Genomic DNA, 8,289 nt, shown 5'->3' with positions numbered 1-8,289 from the left:
ATCAAAAGACTCAAATAACTTTCATGGATAAAAATATAGATCTGATCATAAACTCAAAGTTTATCAGATCCCAACGAACACACCGCAAAACGAGTTACATCAAACAGATCTCCAAGAGACCATTGTATTGAGAATCAAATGAGAGAGAGGAAGCCATCTAGCTAATAACTACGGACCCGTACGTCTACAATGAACTACCCACACATCATTGGAGAGGCACCAATGAGGATGATGAACCCCTCTGTGATGGTGTCTAGATTGGATCAGTGGTTTCTGGAACTTGCGGCGGTTGGAATTGATTTTCGTCAACTCCCCTAGGGTTTCTGTAATATTGGGGTATTTATAGAGAAAAGAGGCGGTGCGGGAGGCGGTCAAGGTAGGCACAACCCACCTGGGCGTGCCTGGGCCCCCAGGCGCGCCGTGGTGGGTTGTGCTCACCTCGGAGCCCCCCTCAGGTACTTTCTTGGCCCATCATGTGTCTTATGGTCCCGAAAAAATCACCAAAAAGTTTTGCTGCGTTTGGACTCCATTTGGTATTGATTTCCTATGAAGTAAAAAACAAGCAAAAAACAGCAACTGGCCCTGAGCACTATGTCAATAGGTTTGTCCCAAAAAGTGATATAAAATTGCTATAAAATTATTATAAAACCTCCAAGAATGATAATATAACAACATGTAACAATGAAAAATTATAGATACATTGGAGATGTATCAATGACCCCTTCCATAAAGTAGCAATTCAGCTCAAACGGTTGTATCATTCGGGACATATATTCGGGCGATGTTGGATTGTTGGCACCACGACCAGCGGGTCTAACCATCCTGCTAGAACATAACAGGGATAGTCTAGCATGGAGCAATTGTAGAGAAAATGAATCATTCATGAGGTAACATGCACAATGAAAAAGAGCGCAAAAGATACATCATAGTAGTCAAGCATGACATGCCGATCCATACATAAGCCGGTTACAAACGACCAGTTCAAGTTCGGAAAAGGGAAATAGCCTAGACCAACTAGGCGGCGCGCAGGCACGCGGTGGAGGGATACAACAACGGGGCATAGCGATATGCTACATCAACGTAGGGGAAAACCCTCTAAAGTTAGGTAGCTATAGGTGACGATGAAGAAGTGATACATCTCCAACGTATCTATAATTTTTGATTGTTCCATGCTATTATATTATTTATTTTGGATGTTTTCTATGCATTAATATGCTATTTTATATTATTTTTGGGACTAACCTATTAACCTAGAGCCAGTGTCAGTTTTTGTTTTTTTCCTTGTTTTTGGGTTTTACAGAAAAGGAATATCAAACGGAGTCCAAACGAAATAAAACTTTCACGAAGATTTTTCTTGGACCAAAGACACACGTAGGAACTGGAGATGAAGTCAGAGGAGTCCTGAGGAGGCCACAATCCTCAGGGGCGCGCCCTAGGGGGCGCCCTGAGGGCTTGTGGGCCCCACAAAGCTCCTCCAATCTAATTCTTGGCCTATAAATTCAGAAATATTCCCAAACGACCAAAAGCGTCCACCAAAATACTTTTCAGCCGCCATAACCTTCTGTACCCGTGAGATCCCATCTAGGGGCCTTTTCCGACATCCTGCCAGAGGGGGATTCAATCACGTAGGGCTTCTGCATCACCTCTATTGCCCTTTTGATGAAGCGTGAGTAGTTTACCTCAGACCTATGGGTCCATAGCTAGTACCTAGATGGCTTCTTCTCTCTCTTCGATCTTCAATACAATGTTCTCCTTGATGTTCTTGTAGATCTATCCAATGTAATATTCTTTTGCGGTGTGTTTGTCGATATCCGATGAATTATGGATTTATGATCAGATTATCTATGAATATTATCTGAATCTTCTCTGAATTCTTATATGCATGATTTGATATCTTTGTATTTCTCTTCGAATTATTGGTTTGGTTTGGCCAACTAGATTGGTTCTTCTTGCAATGGGAGTGTTAATTTTGGGTTCAATCTTGCAGTGTCCTCACCCAGTGACATAGTAGGGGTAGTGAGGCACATATTGTATTGTTACCATCAAGGGTAAAAAGATAGGGTTTTCATCATATTGCTTGAGTTTATCCATCTACATCATGTCATCTTACTTAAGTTGTTACTCCGTTCTTACGAACTTAATACTCTAGATGCATGCTGGATAGCGGTCGATGTGTGGAGTAATAGTAGTAGATGCAGAATCATTTCACTTGACATGGACGTGATGCCTATATTCATAATCATTGCCTTGGATATCGTCATAACTTTGCGCTTTTCTATCAATTGCTCGATAGTAATTTGTTCACCCACCATATGCTTTCTTTCAAGAGAGAAGCCTCTAGTGAAACCTATGGCCGCCGGGTCTATTTTCCATCATATATTTTCAGATCTATAAATCAAAGAAAACCAAAAATACCTCACTGAGTTTTATTTATTTTTATTTTGTTTTACATTTTAGTAATCTTTCCTATCTATCTCTATAAGATCTCATCCTTGCAAGTGACCATGAAGGGATTGACAACCCCTTTATGGTGTTGGGTGCAAGTGTTTGATTGTTTGTGCAGGTGCATAGATTGGAGACTTGCGTGTACCTCCTACTAGATTGATACCTTGGTTTTCAAACTAAGGGAAATACTTATCTCTACTTTGTTGCACCACCCTTTCCTCTTCAAGGGAAAAACCAACGCAAGCTCAAGAAGTAGCAAGAAGCCTGCGCTCGAGATAAGGGTCATGCGCTCCATGAACACTCTGGTGCGGGATCTGGTCCTGGACTGGAAGAACAGGTCCACGTGCAGGGGTACTACCTCCAACGATAGGACACTCAAAACCTAGTGGCAGCTCTGTCCTGCGCGGGTAAAGGATGTACTCTGGCTAAATCCTCACGCAGACAGCTGGCATCATCTGTGTCAGAGTGTCATAGTAATGAGAACGAGTGGCGTACAACTCGACAGTAAGAGCTCAAACAGTGTGATCCAGAGCCTCAATGTACCGAACCATAACCTGAGGGTCGTAAAGATGGCTCACGTATGGGGTACAGACAACAGTTTAGAATCCAATCACATCCCTAGTTGGGACATAAGGGATGTATCCGAACCCTGTCTCCTCCAAGCGGGGGTGCTCTCCATGGACACGGGTGATACCAACAAAGACAACATCATGGACTGCCATCTCAACAGTCACTCCAACACCCTCAAAGGTGTGCAACTCGATGGTGGAGAGGTTCCGCCGATCAAAGATAATAACCACAACATGTTACTTGTCGTGGATTTGTCATGTCAGATGTCCTAGTGTGAGGACTTAGTCGTGAGGCCAGAGCATCTACGTAGTTGCTTGAGAGGGGTTGAGTGGGACAAGAGATGCAAGGTTTTTTACCCAGGTCCGGCCCCTCACTGTGGAGGTAAAAGCCTACATTCTACTTCATTGATATTGATCATGGTGCTCACGATTACAAGGGTGCTCTTTGGCTACCTTTCTCGAGAGAGCTATTGACTTGTTTGTCTAAAACTTGTCCCTCTTGGGGTGCCCTGCCCCTCCTTATATAAGTTGGAGGGGGGGGTTGTGGAGTGCTAGTAGGATTAGGACTATTATATTACAAGTGGAATCCTAGTCTTGCTTCCTTTGTAAGGGAATATTCCTTATGCCTTTCCTCTTAAGCCGACCAACAATAACATGAGCCGGTCTTTTTGGGCCTTGGGCCTTGTCATCTATCTGACCCGCCGTCAGGGTCATCAATGAGTCACCAAACCAGTGAGTCGCTAGTCTCCAGGCGGGTTATTGATGCAGCCCCAAGTCTCGCCGGGTCATATATTCGGTCGGGTCATACTGCGGGGTATATCCCCGACATTAGCCCCCAGTTTAATTTGGATTTATCCATGTTAAACTGATCCTGCAAAATAAACACAAGAACAAATTTGACAGGTTGCGCTCCAAATTAAAAGTTTTTCTAAGTTGGCACCTGATCATCCTTAAGTCCTTGTCTTGTCCTTATAATGGAAAGTCCGGGTCAATAGGCCGGCTTCATGGTCAATTTGCTTGTAGAAAAAAATTATAAAAAAGAATCCATTTGAGTCGGCCTTCAATGGTCTGATTTAATAAAAATATTGGACTTAAAAATGTCCTTCTGGAGCTGAACCAGCTTTTAAATACTCTGGCTTAATGATGCTAGAGCTTGTCAAATTGCGATCCTCAAAATTGTCGGGTTATGGTTGATAATGCCCGGTCATGATTGTTGCTGACACCGGGTCATGTAATTGACTTTCCTGAGTTATCTAGGCCAAAACTGAGAATAGGATGCCTAGTTTGTTCAAAACACTAAGAACTTTGAAGATGTTCCTCCCTGATAAGCATATCACTTGTAGCCCCCAAGTCTTAAGAAATGAATGTAGTGATAGCTTAAGACTTGCTTTAAAATGCTGCAACTTTGGAAAATCCAGTTTGTTCATCTAAGCCACTAGTTATAGACTGAATATTTTGCACTTCACATGTGTAGCCCCCAAGTGCCGGGTCATTATGCAATAATGAGCAGGGACTTTGCAGATATGATCATGTAGATTTGAGCAGCACCGTGTAGCCCCCAAAGGCCGGCTCAGTAAGATAATACTAAGCTGGGACTTTACATGTACTTCAAAAAATAACACCAAATGATGTAGCTCCCAAGTCTCGAGTTACCTTTGATAGGAGCAATTAATAGCCCCCAAGGGTTGGCACATCACTATGTGATGGGTCGGGTCTTCAATGAGGCGAGTTAAAATGACTTTGCATTAGCCCCCAAGTGCCATGGTGCATGCTCGCAGTGACATGGGACTTGCATACTCGATGTAATATTGATTTGAATAATGTAGCCCCCAAGTGCCGGGTCATATGCCTGCAGTTACTCGGGACTAAATAAAACCATATCTATTATCCGGATGATGTTGCTAAAAGCCTTTGTAAAAATCAATATTGAACCATGCTCTTTGTTGTAAGCCGATATTTTGGGATGAAGAAATAACTATTGCTTTGAAGCGGCTTTTGAAAACCTCAATCATAATACTGGTTATTGATAACCATAAGAAAAATCCATCCATGTTGGCTATTAAAGATTTGAATAATATAACCCAATTGGAAAACCTCAATCATTCAATACCATAATGAGAATCCAGCCAGGTTTGGCTATTAAAGATTGGAATAATATAATCTGGTATGAAAACAATCACAAGATCTTATCTGTTGAAAAGCAAATCCAGAGTTAAATACTCGGTTTCTCTTGGCTGATGGTGACTTAATGCGCATTCATTGTACTGTGGGATTTTTGTAACCCGATGGCTTATAGCCTTTGTAAAAATCAAGAATGGTGAACCCTTTTGAAACACTAACTTTATTTTTTGATGATGGGCTTGAACTTAATTATTTATGTAAGTCATAGCTCTGCATGTCCTGCACAAAGTTTAAACAACATATGCCCTGGCGACTTAACGTCAAAAGCCAGGGCGGGTAACAACGCAAACATAATATAGTCTTATGTAAGTACTGAAAAGACCAATATTGTGGTCGCTCAAGCTAAAATATACTGGTGACTTAACATCAAAAGCCATGGCGGGCTATCAAACCTCGCATATTTATATAACCAGGAAAACACACGTGTAGAATTGACTTATATTGTCGGCTTACATTGCCATATCCAGTGAGGGTGACAACCCAAAGATTTTGTAAACGCATGATTCCAATTGCGCAATCCAAAGTATACTGGCGACTTAAAGTCCATAGCCAGGGCGCATTACCAAACCCCAAATATTCATACCATTATTTAAAGACATACCTATAGCTTGTCACCATGGTGATGCCTTGATAATTATAATCTAGAGCGGGTACTGACCTGTAGGCATGCAATATCATGATTTTGATTGCTCAAGGAAACATATCCTGGTGACTTAAAGTCCGCTATCAGGGCAGGTTATCAAACCAAAAAATGCTCAAATATGAGTCATATAATCAGGGTTGCATGGCCCGAATTGTGAAAACCATATGTTAATATTATGAATCCAAAATTTTTAGAAAAAACAGAAATCCAGAAAAAACAAGGCTTTCATACGCCACCCAGCCTAAAACTCAAGTGCTTTCATGCGCCGCACAACCACTGAGTTAATCCTTGCACACCTGTAAGCCGGTCCTCGCATGACAAACCGTTGTTTTAACCTTAACAAGTTTAGGGTCTTATTTAAAATATTGACTGTCAAGAGTACGGCGGGTCATTCCAGGACTACCTGGGCGGAGTAACAATTACATACAGGCAGGATAACTCAGAATTTTGGTGTTTACACCTGGCATATAAGCTGATCAAGAGGGTAAACATAGCTATGCTCATTGAGCAGGAAGCCCCCAAGTGACCAATAATAAGGCATTTAAGCCTATCAAGAGGGTAAGCATAGCTATACTCATTGAGCAGGAAGCCCCCAAGTGACCTATAAGACGCCATGTAAGCCGGATCAAGAGGGTAAGCATAGCTATGCTCATTGAGAAGGAAGCCCCCAAGTGACTTATAAGATGACATGTAAGCTAGATCAAGAGGGTAAGCGTAGCTATGCTCATTGAGCAGGAAGCCCCCAAGTGACCCATAATGTGATAAGCCAATAAGGTAGGATACCCATGTCTGAACTGCGAACTGCAGCAAGTTCTCTTTGACAATCTTTAATTTTTCCTGAAGACTCGAACTTGCGAGAGATGTATTCTTCTTGAACCGGATGTTGAGCCGGATATTTGAAAGCTTGAAACTTTGTGGGAGATTTGCTGAGACTAGCAAGATTTGCTGAGTCATGTCATTGTAGCCCCCGAGTCTTAAGACGACTCAAGGAGTTGTCTTGAGATTCTCCATATTTGACCTTGATATAAACTGGCATATAGGTGAACAGCAGAACACTGTAATATGTTGAAGCTGGAGGCAAGGTGGCGAGTTGATGATCTTCGCAATACTTGTAATATACTCCCGGTATGAGTCATTGATGACCCACAAGTATATGGGGTCAATTATAGCCTTTTCGATAAGTAAGAGTGTCGAACCCAACAAGGAGCAGAAGGAAATGACAAGTGGTATTTGGCAAGGTAATGTCTGCAAGTGCTAAAATTGTAAGTAGTAGAGTAGTTTGATAGCAAGATAATTTGTAATGAGCAAGTAACAGTAGTAGTAACAAAAGTGCAGCAAGGTATTCCAATCCTTTTGAGGCAAAGGACAAGCGAAAACAGTCTCTTATGATAAGCAAAGTGTTCTTGAGGGTACACGGGAATTTCATCTAGTCACTTTCATCATGTTGGCTTAATTCTTGTTCGCTACTTTGATAATTTGGTATGTGGGTGGACCGGTGCTTAGGTGATGTTATTACTTGAACAAACCTCCTACTTATGATTAACCCCCTCGCAATCATCCGCAACTATGAGAAAAGTATCAAGAATAAATTCTAACCATAGCTTTAAACTTTTGGATCCAGTCGGTCTCTTACGGAATAGCGCATAAACTAGGGTTTAAACTTCTGTCACTCTTGCAACCCATCATCTAATAACTACTCCATAATGCATTCCCTTAGGCCCAAATATGGTGAAGTGTGATGTAGTCGACGTTCACATGACACCACTAAGGGAATCACAACTTACATATCATCAAAATATTGAACACATATCAAGTTCACATGATTACTTGCAACATGATTTCTCCTGTGACCTCAAGAACCAATGTAACTACTCACAAATGATAATCATGCTCAAGATCATAGGGGTATTAAATAGCATAATGGATCTGAACATATAATCTTCCACCAAATAAACCATATAGTAATCAACTACAAGATGTAATCAACACTACTAGTCACCCACAAGCACCAATCTATAGTTCCGGTACAAAGGTTGAACACAAGAGATGAACTAGGGTTTGAGAGGAGTTGGTGCTGTTGAAGATGTTGATGAACATGGCCCTCCCCAAAATGGGAGAGTTGTTGGTGATGATGATGACAATGATTTTCCCCTCCAGGAGGGAAGTTCCCCCGGCGGAATCGCTCCGCTGGAAGGCAAAAGTGCTCCTGCCCAGGTTCCACCTTGAGACGGCGGCGCTTCGTCCTGAAAGTCCTCCGCTTATTTTTTTATAGGTCAAAATGACTTATATACCAGAAGAGGGACACCGGAGGTGGGCCTGGGAGAGCACAACCAACCAGGGTGCGCCTGGTCTCCCTGGCGCGCCCAGGTGGGTTGTGCCCACCTGGTGGGCCCCCTCTGGTACTTATTTCCTCCAATATTCCATAAAAAATCCTCATTTTCAGCTCATTTG

The sequence above is a fragment of the Triticum aestivum genome, chromosome 5B (assembly GCF_018294505.1).
Source record: "Triticum aestivum cultivar Chinese Spring chromosome 5B, IWGSC CS RefSeq v2.1, whole genome shotgun sequence".
Taxonomy (NCBI): Eukaryota; Viridiplantae; Streptophyta; class Magnoliopsida; order Poales; family Poaceae; genus Triticum; species Triticum aestivum.
Note: the sequence above shows the minus strand (reverse complement) of the source record.